Source organism: Vigna angularis, chromosome 5, assembly GCF_016808095.1.
Source record: "Vigna angularis cultivar LongXiaoDou No.4 chromosome 5, ASM1680809v1, whole genome shotgun sequence".
In the NCBI taxonomy this organism is placed as follows: domain Eukaryota; kingdom Viridiplantae; phylum Streptophyta; class Magnoliopsida; order Fabales; family Fabaceae; genus Vigna; species Vigna angularis.
In genome coordinates this window covers 6880580-6900122 of record NC_068974.1, presented here as the reverse complement: position 1 = coordinate 6900122, position 19543 = coordinate 6880580, and positions in this window count along the sequence as shown.

Here is a 19543-nt window from a genome sequence, read left to right as displayed (position 1 = left end):
TAAAATTAATAAATGATATGATCTATACTAGAATATTTTATTCTACTCCAGGCCATCAATATAAAAGTAACAAAGCTAAACTAACATATATAACTAAATAATGAAACTAGACTGCTAGATTATGTATTAATAAGAATCGTTAGTCTAATATATATTCAACTCCTATTTAAAATTCGAACTAAACAACTAGCAACTAATCTACACTACTATGAACTAAAACTATTTAAGAGTAACACTAAAAATGACTTAAAAAAAAGCTAATTAATACAAATTAAGAAAAACTAACAATTTGTCCCTCTAAACTAAATCTAAGCTAAAAAAATAGGAATTAAACACTTAAACGAACCCAAAGAATACAATTAGATAAGAAAATTTTTAAAATTTAGGGACTTATTGATCCTTACATTTTTGTTTCCTATATTTTTTTACTCAATTGAGTTTCAATATTTTTCTAATAAAGTCAATTTGGTGGCTTCCATTAAATTGATGTTAATGTTATTGAGGATATGTCATATGTCAAAATCTAGAATCTCTCACATGTCAAATCAAAGGAATCCCAAGGTAGAAGATGTATCAAATTTTGAAATGCAAAACATTTCAAATGACCTTAACATTAATTTAACAAAGAAACCAAATTTACTCTATTTATAATATTGAAACTCAATTGAGTAAGAAAATATATAATAATCAAAAGAAATCATAAACATAACTATAAAGACCAAATTACCAATTAAACCTAAAATACAATATAATGTTTTTTTGTAATATGAACGAACATGCATGTTATTGAACATTTCATAGCTTGAAGTAAATGACAACTTTGAATTCATATAAGCCTTTCAGCCTATAATAAATAAGTATTTTCAAATGTGGACTTCTTATAGATGAATTCATGCTTTAAGGATTTAAAAGTAGAAAATATTAAATAAAACATATTATTATTTCAATTCAATAATGTTAATATATCTTCATCAACAAAAGGAGAAACATTTTAAAAATAAATCATTAGATTTTTTTAATTAGTATAAGACCACGAAATCATATAAAGCAAAGTAATCATGTGTACTTATAAGAGCATTTGTCTACTAACTTGGACAAAAATATTTCCTTCATTCTTTATTTTTTAAGTTATAAACTTTTCATTGTACATACATCGCAAACACAAATTTTGACATTGTCAAATGAATGAATTATAAATGTCCAATCATAGTAACTATAGATTCATGTTATCCCAACTTAGATATATAATAGTTTAATTTAATTTTAGTTTTTATTTGATTTTCAATTGTTGTTCTTGAAATTCTATGTTTTCTTTTTAAAATTTTGCAAGAGCACAACTTAGTTCGATATTCAAATGAAACATATTCAATTGTATTCAATTTTTAGTATTGTTTTTGTACAAATTAATTTGGGTTTTAGGAATAGAAAAACACAAAATGAAAATTGGAAAATAGATTTAGAAATCAAACTTGCAAATGTAAAAGATGAAAATAGATCAATCACAAATTCAATAACCAAACAATCCAAAAATAATATTTTTTTAAAGATTCAAATTCTAGTTTAATCAATTTAATTAATCAACTAAATAGGTATATATAAATCAAGTTCCAAAAACATTCAATCTAATTTGTATGGAGATATTAAATAAAAATTCAATCTATTATTAATTTGAATTCTAATGTTAAAAACGTAAATTGATATAACAAATACTAAAATCAAAATTAGATAAGAGAAGAACAAACTCGAATTGAATAAAGATTGACCCAAAACTCAATTTGTGTACCATTATTTCAGAACAAAAGTGAGACAACAAAATAAGGAAGAATATGAAGGTCTAGAGAAAAGAGAAAAAAACTAAAACTTTGCAAAATTTACAAAATGATTTATGGTCCTCCTATTTTGAGCACACTAAAGTATGGGCTCTAACATGGTCCAGAATCTCAATTACAGAAGTATGCACTAATACAAGTAAAATTAAATCTATAGGGTTCCTTCACACAAATTCAACAAATTTGGCCAAACTTATAAAAATGGTTGAAAATAGCAAAGTGTTAAAATCAGACAATCTAGCATTGTTGAAATTAGATGACCTGTATACACCCATCACTCATCAAATCTACACAAGACCACTAAATGCCTTTGATGATAACAAACACTTCGAGTGATGTGGATTAATATTTAATATATATAATCTATCTAACATGTGTGTTCATGAAATTGAAGTTCTGTTAGACAAATCTGTTGTTGTCTATGATCAAATGTCCATAGGATCTTGTTTGACACATTATTAGACAACATTAGATACTTCAAAAATTATTTTGAATTCAATTCTAATGAATTTAATCAAATCATAATGATCAAAGTATTTCTATATAATCAAATACATGTGAAATATTTCATAAATGAATTATATAGGTGTGAATTGACATGTTTTAAATGATCAACAATCTCTTTATATATGAATATGGAAACACGTAATTTATTTTCCAATAATCTTATATGTGTTTGGCTTCTCATAATTACATATATTTGCATATATCTTTGAATTTTTTTCCTTTAATAAAAATGAAGGTTAAATTGTTCTAAAGAATTCTTTGAAGATCTTATTAGAACTTTTCTTTTCAAATGCATACCACAAAGATGATCAAGTCTAGTGTTATGCAAAAAAGAGTAAGATTATACCCATTCCCTCTTATAGAGCCTACTATTATAACACAAAGGAGTCCAAATCAAGCAAACCATTTGAAGTCTTGGAAATCTAAAATCCAATATAAATAGAATCAAACAAAAAAAATTCTTACAGAAAAAGTTATCACCAAACTGTAAGCAAAGTTCAAATGAGCTAAGAATACAAAATTAAAGAAAATATGTATAACAAACCCAAATTATTAATAATGAAAAGAAATAACTTAAGAACTGAAAATATAGTATTTGAAAAGTGCAACCATCATACAATAAAGTTATAAATGTGTATACAAAATACTTATATTGAAAAAAATATTAGATGAATGTTATATTATTGTCATGTGAATGTTAATTAGGTTAATGTAAATTGTGATGTTCATATATCATTGCTAGGTGAATGCTAATTAGGTTAATGTAATATATGATGTTCATGTCATTGCCATGTATGATCTTTATATATTATTATAAGTAAAATATCTTATTCATATTTATTATTAATTGTTTTTATATCTTGTTTAACACCTTGTATTTATATTGTTATATTTACTTTTGTAGTTATTAATTATATATCATAGTGTTTCATAATAATAGGGTTTCCATTTTTAATGTTATACTTATTTTTGTAGTTTTTAATTATATATCATATTGTTTCGTAATAATAGGGTTTCCATTTCTAAAAATATATAGTTATAATTTTAATAAGTTGAATTAATTTTACACTTCTCTTTTTTTACATTTTTCATGGTAGTTAGAAAAAGTGCAAGGTTTTTGTATAAAAATGGTACACTTCTCTTTCCTTTATCAGTATTTTTGTTATTGAAACTAACTTCTTTCTAGTTACCATGATTATTATATCATAGCACATAGTTTGTAGTAGTATTCCCTTGAGGAGTATATTTTCGATCACATTGAGAACACTTAATTTTTGTTTTCTTGACTTATAATTAATTGAGTATAAATCCATTGTTTTAATTGGAATTTTTTCAATTATTATTGAATTTTAACTAAAATCATTTATCAAAATGATTTTTTAAACCTTGATAAATGTGATATGTTCTAGATAGATAACTCTTATTAAATTGACTAGATAAATGAGCCTAACTAGATGGTGTAGTATGATCAACTTCACTAGATGACCTGATAGATTATTCATGAAATGACTTTTGATTATATGATTTAAATCATAGGTGCTTTTATACAACTAAAATATAAGTAAGCTTACACGTCATCTATAGTTGATTTAGTGATAAATGGTCTAATGAATTTATAGATGATGCTAGTAGTTTGATTTGGTGACTAGTGACTTTGGGAACATAGGATTATATGCTTAATGAAGAAATATAGTTTTTTTGAAGAATGAAAAGTCAAGTTGATTCATGGAAAGTTCATTGGACTAGATGTTTGATAATGATATGTGAACTATTAGATGTTTGATCTATGAACTACTAGACCCTAATGTGTAGACCACAATCTCATTTGAGATATGGACCACTAGCTCGTTTGAACACTTTGCTTTGAAGGCCATTAGGTTGTCTATCACGTTGAACCTTTTGTAATAGAATTTTTTTACTTCGGAATATCTTTTATGTTGAATATCTATAATAGAATTTGTTAATCTAGATCATTTATTACGCTAAAACTTGGTAACAAAATTGGTTTCGTTAGATAGAATTAATAAAATCTCAATATAACACCTTTGAAAAAAATATATTTAGTTAACTAAAGAAACCAATAAATAGACATTGATTAAAACTCTATGAGGATCATCTCATCACTCACCATAACATATTTGATATATCACTATTGTAGGTGAAATCTAAGATACTAAGTTTCTATAAATTTTGCATCATAAAGTCAATTTATATTGTTTGATCTTAATTCTATGAGTTTATCCTTAGAGGTTTAGTTAATGAAAATAGAGAAAAAAAAGGAGCAGAACCAAAACCCTAAAAATTATGTAATTGATTTGTCTCTTTTTTGTTTAAGGAAACATTAGGCCTCTAATAGGCACTAACCTAAACCTTAACTTTATTAAACTCTAACGTAATTATCGGTATACTTTGGGTTCTAATCAAGTTTAGAAGCTTAATTACAAAAGTCAAACTTATTATGTTCCTTTTACAAATTTTCAACAAATCTGCCCCAATTTCTAAAAATTGTGGAAAATAATAGAGGAGTCCAACTCTATCAATCCATATGTTCATTTTAAGTCCATGGAAGTGTAGATTTTGATTCAATTACAATTAGCCAAAAATGGTGTCTACAAAAAATGTTAACGCCAAAATAGTGAGTAAGGTCAAATGAGCTAAACATGTGAAATTAAAGCCTTTACTATTAATAAGCCCAATCTATTATTAATGGCATAAGATGAAATAAAAAAATGAAAATAAAACAAATCAAAGGTAAAATTAATGTACATAAAGCTATAAATGTGTATAAAAAATATATGCTATCAATGTTTGATAGTTTCTATTTTTGTAATTTTAGCTTCTGCATGGAAGGCTACACCTTTTTGGACTGATTCTTTTATGATTTCATAGTCAATTATGAGATTATGTGCGATTCAAGTATTGTTCTTCAATTCAACATCTACTTTATTTGAATTCTAATTGTGGCTTTTGGGATTGTATTTGAATGCTTGTTGATAATTAAATGTTGTTCCTTAATTAGAGTTCTTGTTAGTTTACTTAATTCTAATAATGTATTATTTTTTTAACTAAAGAGTTGAAAGAATAAAACCTCACATTAGACACTTCGAGAATAGTGAGGAAGTTAATGGATTGATGGATGCATGTTTCATAAATTCAAATTTGTTTAAAAATTGCATGAAAGATAATTATGTGATAATTGATAAAGAATGATAATTATATAATAAATAATGAAGAATTCAACCATGAATGAACTAGAAATTTATTTTTATATAATTGTTTTATTTGCATACTATCTACAACAAAACTCCTTTTTACTATTACTTTTAATTTTATGCTTTTTACATGTGCCTCTTAGTTCTAGTTTATTGAAGTTCCAATTGGATTCATTTGGATACAACTTTTGCATTAACTAACCCTTTCTATACTTACTCTTTGATAACCTTTTATGCAGTAGATGAATCTTATACTTCAAATTAGATAGTTTAACCTTACGTTATATGATTTATTCTTAATTTGATTGTGGAACGACAATGATAAACTTTAGGTTTGTCCATATTCTTTTTGTTTTTAATTTAGGCTAAAATACTCTTTTGATTCTAGTTTTTGTTTAACTTATTCAATGTGGTCCATTTTCTTTTTAATTAAGTCTGAATTTTCATTAAAAAGATTGAATTAGGTAATTTCCAATATATTTGTTTAAAATACATTAAAGACATGTCACATGTTAGTTCATAGTATTTTATTTTTTTGTTTTTATTTTATTTATTTTTTCATATTTTTTTCACGTGTCAGGTTTTTGTGTCAGGTGACATTATTAGTGTCACGTGACAATGTCAATGTCATATATCAGTATGAGTGTCACATGCTAGTGTCATTGTCTTATATTGAATTTAGTCTCCATATTTATCTTTTGATTCAACTCAATCCTAGTTTTTTAAATGGAATAATGTTATCCATCTCCAAATTAATTTACTTTTTATATAAATGTTATAATGATATAATATTTTGAGTTTGTGGTTAAAACTGAACAATTATCTATTTTAGAGCTTTCTTCTAATTTTCTATTATTTTAAGGTAGAAGATATTCTTCTACATAGTTATATGTATTAATATTTAGTAATGATGATATTATATATTTATGAAAATTTATTTCTATTTAATGTTTATTTCGTATATATATATAATATTATTTGTATATATTAATAAATATAAAATATATATTTTTATTTTAGTATCTAGTATGTAAATTACAAATTTCAGTAATATATTAATATTGGCTTAGGGTTGAAAACTAATCACTTGTATTGATTTTCTAATCTTCTATTATTTTATAATCAGACTATTTTATTCAATGACACCTAGTGAGAGTGTTTTAATCAATTTTATAAATTAAATAATATTTATATAATAGAATACATTTTGTATTTTATTTATTTTTATTGGTAAATAAACTAAATTCAATTATATTTTGATGAAGGACAACATTACTTCGTTTAAAAGAATTGGAAATGAATTGAATTATAAATAAATATTGGAACTCGATTGAATATAAAACAGTGAAACTTGACACTAACACTCAAACTAATACCTGACATTGACACTAACACTGTAACACTCCAAATTCTAGGATGTCATGGTTTTAGAAAATCCGGTAAATTTCAAAACTTTACCATAGTACGGAAATGTATTATTCAAAAACCTAAACCTTTCAACATGCATAATTTATTCAAAACATAATAGTTTTAAAAATCTTGTCCAATTACATTATTCTAAAAGTAATTAAAATGACTAAGAAAATAAAACAACTACAATTACTTTATTTCAAAAGTCTATACCAAAAGAACTTTTTAAAGAAATCCAAATATTTCCCCTGTCATCTCACAAATCTATCATGCCTCTAGAACATGTGCAATATCATTTGCTCATGTATAACACATTATACGATCATCACTGATAATTTCATTCACAAACACACAAATGCAAACATGTATGGGGTAAGCTACCGATAAAACAATCATAACAACAAGATACATACATACTGATTATATCAACCATAATCAAACACACAACAAGATACATACCTTATGATTATATCAACCAAATCAAACACATAACCTTCTGATTATATCAACCATAATCAAACACCCCATACATGGAAGTAATAACAACATGATTCCTAATCTTCTAACATAAATAATTCAAACATAATGAATTACTCGATCCTCAATCCTCGACTCTCGATTTTTAACCATTGATGTCATCTCCAGCATCTCACACTTAGACCATTGGTCTATCTACTCATTAACACCTATGCTAACTACCTATTATAACCATTATAGTAACATCGCTATCAACATAACAACACCTGGAGCATCTCAAGTACCATGATCATCATCATAGATACACAACCATCATAACTATCTCAATCATGAACAACACCATGAGCATCATCATACCATAACATCATAGTGGAAATAGTTCATCACCATACCTTCTTCCCAACCTAAATCTCCTTCTAGACCAAGTCATATTAAATGTTTTAAATGCTTAGGACATTGTCATATATTTTTTGCCTGCCCCAACAAAAAGGCAATGTGCATTAGGGGTGAAGCAATTGTCACCAATGAGTCAACCTCTTCCTCACCTTCGCACACTTATAGTTCTTCTTCCTCATTAAGTGAAGAAAAAGAGAAGGTCATGCTTAATTGTTTAAATAAGGCCATTCAAGATAGAAAAAAGGAGATAATAAAAGAAGAGAGGAAAAAAAAAAGAGGAGAGAGCAAACGAAGAAAATGAGAGGAAAGAAAGAGAGGATAGAGTAAAGAAAGAAAAAGAGGAACTTGTGTGAGAAAAAAGAAGTGCTACTGAAGGCACCTTCCACTCTCATCATTTTAAAGGATTCAAGCAATTTTAGGGGAGTTTTTCAATCCTTCCACTTTTCTCCAATTATTAAGCTTTCTTCCTTTCCTAAACTCTTTTGTGAAAATATCTCACCTCTCTCATCCTTTGTTTCCACTTCTTCACAAACCATTTCCAAACCATGTCTTGAGTTAATATTTTCTTTTTTACACTTAATTCAAGACAAAAATAATTTTTTTTCTAAAGAGTGATTCCTAGTTTTCATTAAGCAAATTAATCCAATTCCAAAGAAGCCTTCTTCTAATATTCCTTATCTATATACATTGTTTGGAAAACATAAATTCATTCACAAAATGTTTGATTTTTTTGCAGGTTAACATTTGATCCAGGAGGGGTTCCTTTGGATTACAAAAGAAATAAAGTCATTTCATAGTGACATGCTTGCTCAATAACTCACTAATCTCTCTTTGTAGCAGGTTCTTCAAGATTCAAGGTCGAATCCTCTCAAACCTGAAGGGGATGATATGATCATAGATAGGGCAAGGATGAAGAGATTAAAAGAGTGACAAGAAGCATAGAAAGACATAACATAGATTTTATGACTTGTATTTTGGCCTTTAGTAGCATAAGTTGTTCATAAGCTTGTATTTTGCCTTTCTTGTTTCTTTTGTCTTAGTTTGATTGTAGAGAAGCTTATATATTCTTCTTTTCTTTAAGGTGCAAACAATGTGGGACTTCACATAGTTTGAACTTAAAAGAAAGAAGAATAAATAAGTCTCTTCTCCTTTTAGTTTCTTGTAATGCAAGTTATCTCATGCATAGTTTTAGTTTTGATCTTTAGACTAGTTAAGTAATTTATATACCCTTAAGAGGTTTTAGAATTAAGATATGCGGGACTTAAAACAACCTTGAGTCCTTCAAGTCCCACATCCAAGAGGTTGTCCAAACTTGTAGGCCTCCAAGTCTCACATCTTTTAGTTTTCTCCACCTACTTCATTTCCTAGTTCAATATAAGCAACCTAAGGTCTCCTTTGTAAGTACAAACTTTCAAATTTGAATATAAAAAGTGTTTTACATTCAATTGCATTACTTCTTTGCGATAGAACTTTGTCTCTTAGTCTAAATTTAGGTATTATCTTATGAAGAATAAGTGGCAATCCTCATTGGCATTTATCTTGGATCCTTTCAAGTGACATGTCTTCAAATCATAAGTTTTCTCTCTTTTCTCTCTTTCATGTTTAGTCTTTTAATTCCATTTCTTAATTGTTCTTGTTTAGTTCTTAGCTTTATTTCTCTCTAGGCATGTTGTTCCATGTCATTAGTGAACTTAGAACAATTGAGAGTGGCAAATTTAGCATAAATTCTCTATAATATTGACAAGTTGATTTGCAAAGCTTGAGTTACTCCTATTTGTAGAATGAAGGAGTTAACCCAAGTGAAAGAAAGGGTAATGAATCTAAAAGCTTCAAGAACCTTATTCAAGAGTGAGGATGCATGCACCTTTCAAGGTGCCTTGGCCTTCAAGTAATGTTCTAAGGGTTACTTGAGACCTAATTAAGCCCAAAGAGAACCTTAGTTTGCATCGTCACTAAAGAATCAACTTGCAAAGACAAAATTGCACATTTGTGGGACATTTCAAGATTTAATCAATTATGGTACTTACATAATTGGTTAAATTCATCTGACTTTCAAAAAAATGGCCAAAAGAAAAAGCCCAAAAGAAATATATGCTTGGCCTAAATACAAGGCCTAAAGAAAAGACTTATTTACATTTTTACAAAGCTATAAGAGAAGGAAAGACAAACTAATAAAGTATTCTCCAAGATAGTAAAGTTCTTTGAAATCCTTCTTCTTCTTCCATTCTCTTAGCCATGACTCTAGTCAAAGGTCCAATGTGGCTCCCTCTAGATAGTCCTCCATCAACTTATCATATGATGTTGTAGATGATGATAATTGTGATACATGTTTTAATATCGAGCAACAACTTATGAAGTTGAAGAACACAAACTTAATTACAATGTATAATAACACATCTAAATTGGTTTATTCACATATAGCATTTAAACCAACATTTACTTTCTCAACATAGTCTAACCTTATAACGGTGTTTGCTTTTCAAATAAAGTCTTCCATTATACTACTTTCCATTGTAGATGCATATTCTCTTCTAGCCATTACTCTTACTAGCACATTTGTTGATCCAATTGATTAGGGGTGCTTGAGATATTACAAATGTATTTATTATTGTACTTATTGATGATATTCACGCTCTTGATAAGTTTAATGATGCTCACACTTTTATATATATATATATATATATATATATATATATATATATAGGTTTATTTATTTATTGTGTTACTATTGATACTTCTAACTAATGTTTTATTTGATGATATAATATGATACATTGTTGGTCTTGATTATATTATACATGATATATTTTATGCTTCAACTAAATGTGTTCTTGATTTCACTATTGATGTTAATTTTATTGCTTTACTTTCACTATTGTCACCATTATATTCCTATTATTAGCCCTAAACCATCTAACCTTCTATTAGAGTGTAATAACTCATTATTATCTACCCTTTTACAATAGAATACCATTCCTAAAACGTCTACCATACATACATCATCCATCTAATGTACAACATATACCTTATCTATATAATTTACCTTTCTTCCAACACCTAACTTTGTTATGTTGTCTACCTTGTCTATTGAGTAACCATCATCATTGGAGCTAAATCCACTCCCTTTCCACCTCAAGTATAATTATACAAAGGATGAGCAAAAGTTTTCAATGATAATCTTTGTTGACATTTCTGAAAATCAGAAACAACAATTATTATGGGTGATAGAAGAGCATAATAAACCAATTGGTTGAACCTTGTTAGACACCTCTATCTTTGTATATGCGTAAGATTTTTTTGGGCGAGGGAGCAAAACTGGTGAGAGAACCTTAGTGAAGGCTTAACCATAAGCTCCTTGATGTTGTTAAGAGGAAGGATACACTACCATATGTTTTCACATATTTTTGTGATAGAGTTATCCTTGAAGGGATTATAATTTATAGAGTTTGGGAACACTTAAAATGATCTCTAGTTTACTCAATTATTGACCTAGACAATCAACTATCTTGTTTCAAAACCACTTAAGAAAAATTTTATTGACTACAGATGAACATAATCAATTAAAAATGCTGAAAAATCTTTCATGCTTGATTTTAACTTTATAAAACAGTTTTCTTTCAGTTTCTTTTAAAGTTAGTCATGTGTTCAATTAGAAAGACATGGTGAATTCTTGTGTAAAGGATACAAACAAAATTCAATGAAATCTAAATTAAAAGACAAGTCTTCAGTATCAATCATCATCAAAATCTTCATCTTCACTCGAGTCTTGGAGCTCTTCTTTAAGTTGAACAAGGTAAACTTAGTATATCTCAAGTTTTTTATTCAAATGAATATCAATCAAAGAGAATAACGAGGCTAGGGACATCTCACTTGACAAAAAGGATATAAAAGGAATAACATACATGTAATAATTATATTCTCCTTCCCTTTAATACTTTTGATGACCAATACATTAATCATATGTTGTTTTTCTCTTTTGAGCTTGTTGTTTCTTTTTTTAGGTGTGTAACCATTTTACTCTAATATTATTACTTTCAGGATAACTTGTAATGATTACACTTCTCTCAATTTGAATTCTAGTTATGCAATTTTGGTTCTAATTCAATTAAATTTTCAACAATTAGTTTGTTAGAGAAAAATCTTCTAAGTAATTGTTAGAAACATAATTGAGTAAATTACACCTTAATGGGTTTTATGGAGTAAAACAAATTAGGTAAGCTTATCATTTGCATTAAATTTGTCATATCATAATAATTAAGAATCTATTTGTTCTTATTTGAGTAAGTAAGCTCTTAAGACTCTAAGTTATATTATTGTCATTCCCTCTAATTCTTTGATTTGTCTTATTATATGAAGTTATTGTCAAATGACTTTGAACAAGCTTACTATGTTCTAATACTTAGATAAAACAACTAACTTGTTCAAACAACTATTTTTTATGTTTTTTTATGCAAGTTTCTTTCTTTCGCTACAAATGATCTATCTTTACTATGAATCCATCATGCAAGAGTTATTTCCTTATGTTTACTTGTTTCTAACATCTTTTTAGGTCATGTCAAACAAAACACTTCATTGTAGAATTTTTTGGACCATAAGTATTAGACAAAGTCGTATAACATTTCGTGAGATGAAATTTTATGTTCATTTGCTTATTGTCTTCATTAGGCGAAGATTTAATTGTTCGGTTTGTCAAACAATGGCCAAAACTTTTAAAACCTGTAATCATTATATCAAACAAAATATTTATGACATGTTTTGTCATAGTAAATAATTTAAAATTATTTAAATTATTTAGTAATAATGTTAATCATATTGAAACAATATATCATATTGTTGGATGTTACACGTGTAAAATCATTTCTTTTTGTGTCATCATCAAGTTTTCATGTACTTAAACTTCTATGTATAGATGTCACATATTAATTTCTTGTGACCTAGTGTTTCTACATTATACTTTATGTTAAAGTTTTTCATGTTTGACTTTAAGCTTATGAGAATATGGATAAGCTTTATCTGTTGACCATATGGATAACACTAAAATGAACACAACTTTTAGAAAATAAGTTATATGTATGTCAAAATATTCTTTAAAAGATGTCATACTACTCTATCAATCAAGTAGACACCTTTGTAGGTATCGAATTTAGCATTGAAGCTATCTCATAATCATCTAAATTGTTATATGTATATTGTTTCTTCATTAGTCTTATAATGCTTTTCCACTTGTATTATTATAGACTTGGATTGTATGACAAATGATAAACTACATCTATTCTTTATTAACTTGAGTTAATATGATTCTCATTTAACAAACTTATTAGATAAACCAAAATCTAGTATTGTTTGTGTATTGTATGACCGTCCAATCAGCTTAGGACCGAACAGGCCCGTCAGTCAGGAACATCTGGTGAATCAGTCGGTTGGGCAACATGAACCGAGCTGTCAGCCTTAAACAACATTTAGGATTGATGATGATTAACTTAAGCTAAAGCATGATCATTACTAGTTGGGCCATAATTAGACTATTACTAATCTGAAGTCCATTTCGATATCTATAAATACATGTTTGAGATATTGTAGTAGGTTAGTTACATTTAATATACATTTATTGCTAAGATTGCCTAAACTTCGTTGACTTTGACATCAGAGTGTCTTCTACAGGTAAACTCCTAGTACGACCGAACAGAGCGAAGGACGAACGGTAACCATTGTAAAGTGTTGGACGCGAAGTTTGGAAGATGGTCAACCTCGACCCCACAAACGAAACATTTTGGCGCTCTCAGTGAAGCTTTAGGAAGTTGAAGAAAATCCAATGGTGACCACAAGGAACATGGGCCCAACTGTTACCAATAAGGAGTATTGGTAAATCTTGAAGAAATTTGTTTTGATGATGTTACAAGAAGTTTTAGTTGCAGAAGATATTAGAATTAGTTAAAAGCAATTTGTAGAAATTAAATGTAGTAGGAAATTCTTGTAAACCCTGTAAACTTACATTTTTAACTACAATAATCGATTATGATGAAGCAATAATCGATTATCACAAGTCATACTTGAATAATCGATTATCACTTCATATAATCGATTATCACATCTTTGAAAACCTATAACGGACTTTGAATAATCGATTATCACTTACAATAATCGATTATTCATGGCAGTTGGGAGCTGACCTTTGGCATTCAGTGTACTTGGCTATATATTTTGTTTTGGAGAAATTAGAACAGAAACGTTGTTTTTGAACTGAGAAAGCTTAGAACACTGTGTGTCAGAGGAACGTTCTCAGAAAGCTTTTTGTTCATTGTTCCCTTGCTTGGTCTTGTGAAAGGAGAGGCTCGCGTATCGTGTGTCGATAGTCGGAGCAGACTCTCTTCAAGTTAGCAAGGTGCTCTGCCTGGTCTTGTGAAAGGAGAAGCTTGTGAATCGTTGGTCGATTGCTGAAGTGGTTCTCTTCAAGTTGGTAGAGTAGTTCCATTCATTTTTATTGTTCATTATCTTGTAATCTGTTAAACAATTTTTAGTGAAAAAGGTTAATCACTATTTATAGTGATTAACGACTGGACGTAGAATCTTTTGATTCGAACCAGGATAAAAATTCTGTGTTGTTCTTCTTATTCCCTATACTTATTTTATTGTACGTACATCAACCGTTTGGAAATTTGTCTCTAAGAAAATTAAATTTCTAAAACGAACCATTAAACTTGATTTGTGACCGTAACACGCTTTCTAAGTATTTTATTCCGCTGCGCGACTCTATAACGATACCGATTGTTCCGAGAATTGGTATCAGAGCTTGCTTTGATATTCTTTCAAATCTTTTCGAAAATGGCCGGTCATCAAACTCAAGTATATGCCGAGGGTGCTTCCATCAACAGACCACCACTCTTTACTGGTGATAACTATGCATTCTGGAAAGTCAGAATGGAAATTTTTATGGGGTCTGTTGACAGAGGCATCTGGGAAGCTGTACTAAATGGTCCCTATATTCCTAAAAGAACTGTTGATGGTGTAGAAGTAGAAAAACCATACTTTAGCTGGACTCCTGAGGAAAATAGAAGAGCCCAATTTGATATTAAGGCTCGTAATATTATTTCATCTGCTGTTGTACTTGATGAATTTTATAGAATTTCAGTATGTAAGACAGCACAGGAAATGTGGGAGGTCCTCAGAGTCACACATGAGGGTACAGACGACGTGAAACGTGCAAGGAAGAATACACTCATCCAGGAGTATGAGATGTTCAGAATGCAACCTGGAGAACCAATTTCTGATGTCCAGAAGCGTTTCACTCACATTGTGAACCACCTAACAGGTTTAGGTAAGAATTTTGACACTGATGAATTGAATGTGAAAATTTTGAAATCATTAGACAGGTCTTGGCAACCAAAGGTGACTGCCATCTCGGAGTCTCAAAACCTCACTCAGATGTCAACGGCGATTCTCTTTGGAAAGCTTCGTGAGCATGAGCTTGAGTTGAGAAGATTGACGGCTGAAGAAGATCAAGGCAAAAGAAAGACACTAGCCTTCAAGTCCGAGATCTCCAAAGGAAAGAACTCTAAAAGGATTGAAGATGATGACTCCGATGATGATGAAGAAAACATGAGTCTTATGATTAAGAAGTTTGCAAAATTTATGAAAGCCAAGGGAAAAGACAAATACCGTGAAGAAAGGAAAGAAAATCATGGATCTTCTTCAAGCATTAAATGTTATGGATGTGGAGAAAGAGGTCATGTGAAGACTGACTGTCCAAAAAATAAGAAAAGTGAAGAAAAGAAAGAAAGAAAGTTTCCAAAGAAGAAGAAAGCTTACATAGCTTGGGAAGAGAATGCTTCTAGTTCTTCAAGCTCAAGCGTTTCAGATGAAGAAGCAAATTTGTGCTTAATGGCAGACCTAGAAGATGCAGGAAGCCAAGTAAGTGATTCTAGCTTAGAGTCAAGTAATGAGTTTGACTTACAAAAGGCATTTCTTGATTTGTTAAATGAATCTGAAAAACTTGATGTTGCTCATAAAAAGCTAAAGAAAGAGCATGATGAATTGAAATTGAGATATGAAAAAGTTCTAGATGACGAAGTTGTTTTAAGAAACAAAGTTAGTAATTTGGAAACTAAATTATCTGAATCTGATACTATTGTACATCCTATTGAATGTCTATCATGTAAAAGTCATCTATTTGATATTGACATTCTTGAGCACTTACTTGCAAAGGCAACTAAGTCTAAATCATATGCCAAAACAAACTTTGAGAAAAGCAATGCAAGAAGTGGAAACACACATCTACACAAAAAATCTAAAGTGATAAGAACCCGTAGAGTTTGGGTAGAAAAAGGGACTTTTGTGAAAAATAAAGTGTATAAGGCTTGTTGTTTTTACTGCATGAAACTTGGTCACACCTCAAACAAATGCAGCATCAAACACTTTGGTGTTCCAAATGGTAAATATGCATGGGTTAAAACTGTAAAATGATGTATGTTGGCATAAACTAACCCCAAGGACCCATAATAAGATTGGGGACCTAAAGTCTTGCTCAAATTTGTTTTGTAGGAACTTATTAAGTCAAAAAAGTCACTGTGGTATCTTGACAGTGGTTGTTCAAGACACATGACCGGTGACAAGAAAAAGTTCATTTCTTTTGAGAAGAAGAAGCAAGGCTTTGTGACTTATGGAGATAACAACAAAGGTAGAATCATTGGAAATGGAGACATTGGAGGAGGAAACACATTGACTATAAAGGACGTATTATGTGTTGAAGGTCTCAAACATAACCTCCTAAGCATAAGTCAATTATGTGACAAGGGTCTCAAGGTAACTTTTGAACGTGATAGATGCACCGTATATCTTAAAGATTCTACTAAAATTGCTTTGCAAGGTGTTAGGCATAATAACATTTACTTGATTGATATTGAAAATGCATCTAGTCATAATATAACATGTTTAGTTGCTAAAGAGGAAAACCCTTGGCTATGGCATAAAAGAGCTGCACATATACATATGCAACATTTGAATAAATTGATTTCAAAAAATCTTGTGATTGGTTTGCCAAATTTAAAATTTGAGAAAAATAAACTTTGCTCTGCATGTCAAAAGGGAAAGCAAACCAAATCCTCATTCTCATCTAAAACTATGATTTCAACATCAAAACCTTTAGAACTTCTGCATATGGACTTGTTTGGTCCATCTAGAATTAAAAGTTTTGGTGGAAACTACTATGCTCTTATGATTGTTGATGATTACACTAGATTTACTTGGACATTCTTCTTAACCCTTAAAAATGAAGCTTTTAAAGCATTCAAATCGTTTGCAAAACGTGTTCAAAATGAAAAGGAATTGAAAATCAAAACCTTGAGAAGTGATCACGGTGGTGAGTTTGAAAATGAATCTTTTGAAAAGTTTTGTGAAAAACATGGAATTGCTCATAATTTCTCTGCTCCAAGAACTCCCCAACAAAATGGTGTTGTTGAAAGGAAAAATAGGTCATTAGAAGAACTAGCTAGGACTCTTTTAAATGAATCAAATGTGCCAAAATACTTTTGGGCTGATGCAGTTAGTACTGCTTGTTACGTGTTGAACAGAATGCTAATTAGGCCTATTCTTAAGCTAACTCCCTATGAACTGTTTAACGGTAGAAAACCAAATGTATCTCACTTGAAAATCTTTGGATGTAAATGTTTTGTTTTGAATAATGGTAAAGATAATTTAGGCAAATTTGATGCTAAATCTGATGAGGCAATCTTCTTAGGATATTCTTTAACTAGCAAAGCATATAGGGTGTTTAATAGAAGAACCTTGACAATTGAAGAATCAATGCATGTTGTCTTTGATGAAATTGTGGACCTTGAGGTGAACCCTCTTGAGTCAAATAAATCAATTGCAGGTGATGAGGATTATTTGAGGGAAGCTCTTGAAGAGATGTATCTAAATGAAAACTATCCACCAGAAACTCAAAATGAACATCAAGTAGTTGATCCTAAAAGCTATCAACAACCAAGAGGACTTTCTCTGGACAACATCATCGGAGATATATTAAAAGGGGTAACTCCTAGACACAATCTTAATAATTTCTGCTTAACAGTAGCTTTTGTGTCTCAGGTAGAACCTAAGAACATAAAGGAAGCTCTTCAAGATGATAAATGGTGTGTTGCTATGCAAGAAGAACTTAATCAATTTGAAAGGAATGATGTTTGGCAACTCATTCCTAGACAAGATGATCTTCAAGTCATTGGAACAAAGTGGGTGTTTAGAAACAAGCTTGATGAAGATGGAAACATCACAAAGAACAAAGCCAGGTTAGTTGCAAAGGGCTACTGTCAAGAGGAAGGTATCGACTATGATGAAACTTACGCTCCAGTAGCCAGGTTAGAAGCAATTAGATTATTACTTGCTTATGCCTCTTTGATGAAGTTTAAATTGTACCAAATGGATGTGAAAAGCGCATTTTTGAATGGTTTTATTAAAGAAGAGGTATATGTTAGTCAACCTCCTGGTTTTGAGGATTTTAAATATCCTAATCATGTTTATAAGTTAAAAAAGGCCTTGTATGGTCTTAAACAGGCACCTAGATCTTGGTATGACAGACTTAGCACCTTCTTGATTGAAAATGATTTCTCTAGAGGAAAGGTTGATTCCACCCTATTTATTAAGAAAGTAGGAAAACATATCTTGATTGTTCAAGTATACGTAGATGACATTATTTTTGGGTCTACAAATAATTCATTATGTGAGGGATTTGCACAAATCATGCAAGGTGAATTTGAGATGTCTATGATGGGTGAGCTTACCTTCTTCTTAGGGCTGCAAATAAAGCAAATAGATGGGGGGACTTTTGTCTCTCAAACTAAATATTGTAGAGAAGTACTTAAGAAGTTTGGTATGGATACTTGTAGAGAAGCCAACACACCTATGGCAACGTCTTGCTATTTAGATAAGGATGAATCTGGTGAAGGGGTAAATGAAACCATGTTTAGAGGAATGATAGGATCCCTACTGTATCTAACTGCTAGTAGACCAGACATTATGCAAAGTGTATGTGTGTGTGCTAGGTACCAAGCTAATCCTAAAGAATCTCATCTAATTGCTGTCAAAAGAATTTTGAAATACCTTAAAGGAACCACTTCTTTTGGACTCTGGTATCCATCTGATGCTTCACTTAGTTTAATAGGTTATTCTGATGCAGACTATGGTGGCTGTAAAATTGATAGGAAAAGTACTAGTGGCACTTGTCATTTTCTGGGTTGTTCTTTAGTGTCTTGGCATTCAAAGAAACAAGCTTGTGTAGCATTATCTACTACTGAAGCTGAATACATTGCTGCTGGAAATTGTTGTGCCCAAATCTTATGGATGAAACAGCAACTGGAGGATTTTGATATCTTCCTTGATCACATTCCTTTGAAATGTGATAATACTAGTGCTATCAACCTAACTAAGAACCCCATAATGCACTCAAGAACTAAGCACATTGAAATTAGACATCATTTCTTGAGAGATCACATTCAAAAGGGAGATTGCCAAATTGAATACATTGACACGATACATCAATTAGCTGATATCTTTACTAAAGCCCTGCCTAAAGATAGATTCTATGAGCTTAGAAGAGAGTTAGGGGTATTAGACATGTCTTAGACTCCACATTTATGGTTCTTTGCAAATTTTCAAAATATCAGCGTTAATAATCGCTTATCATCAGGTCATAATCGATTATTCCAAACCTGGGATACATCC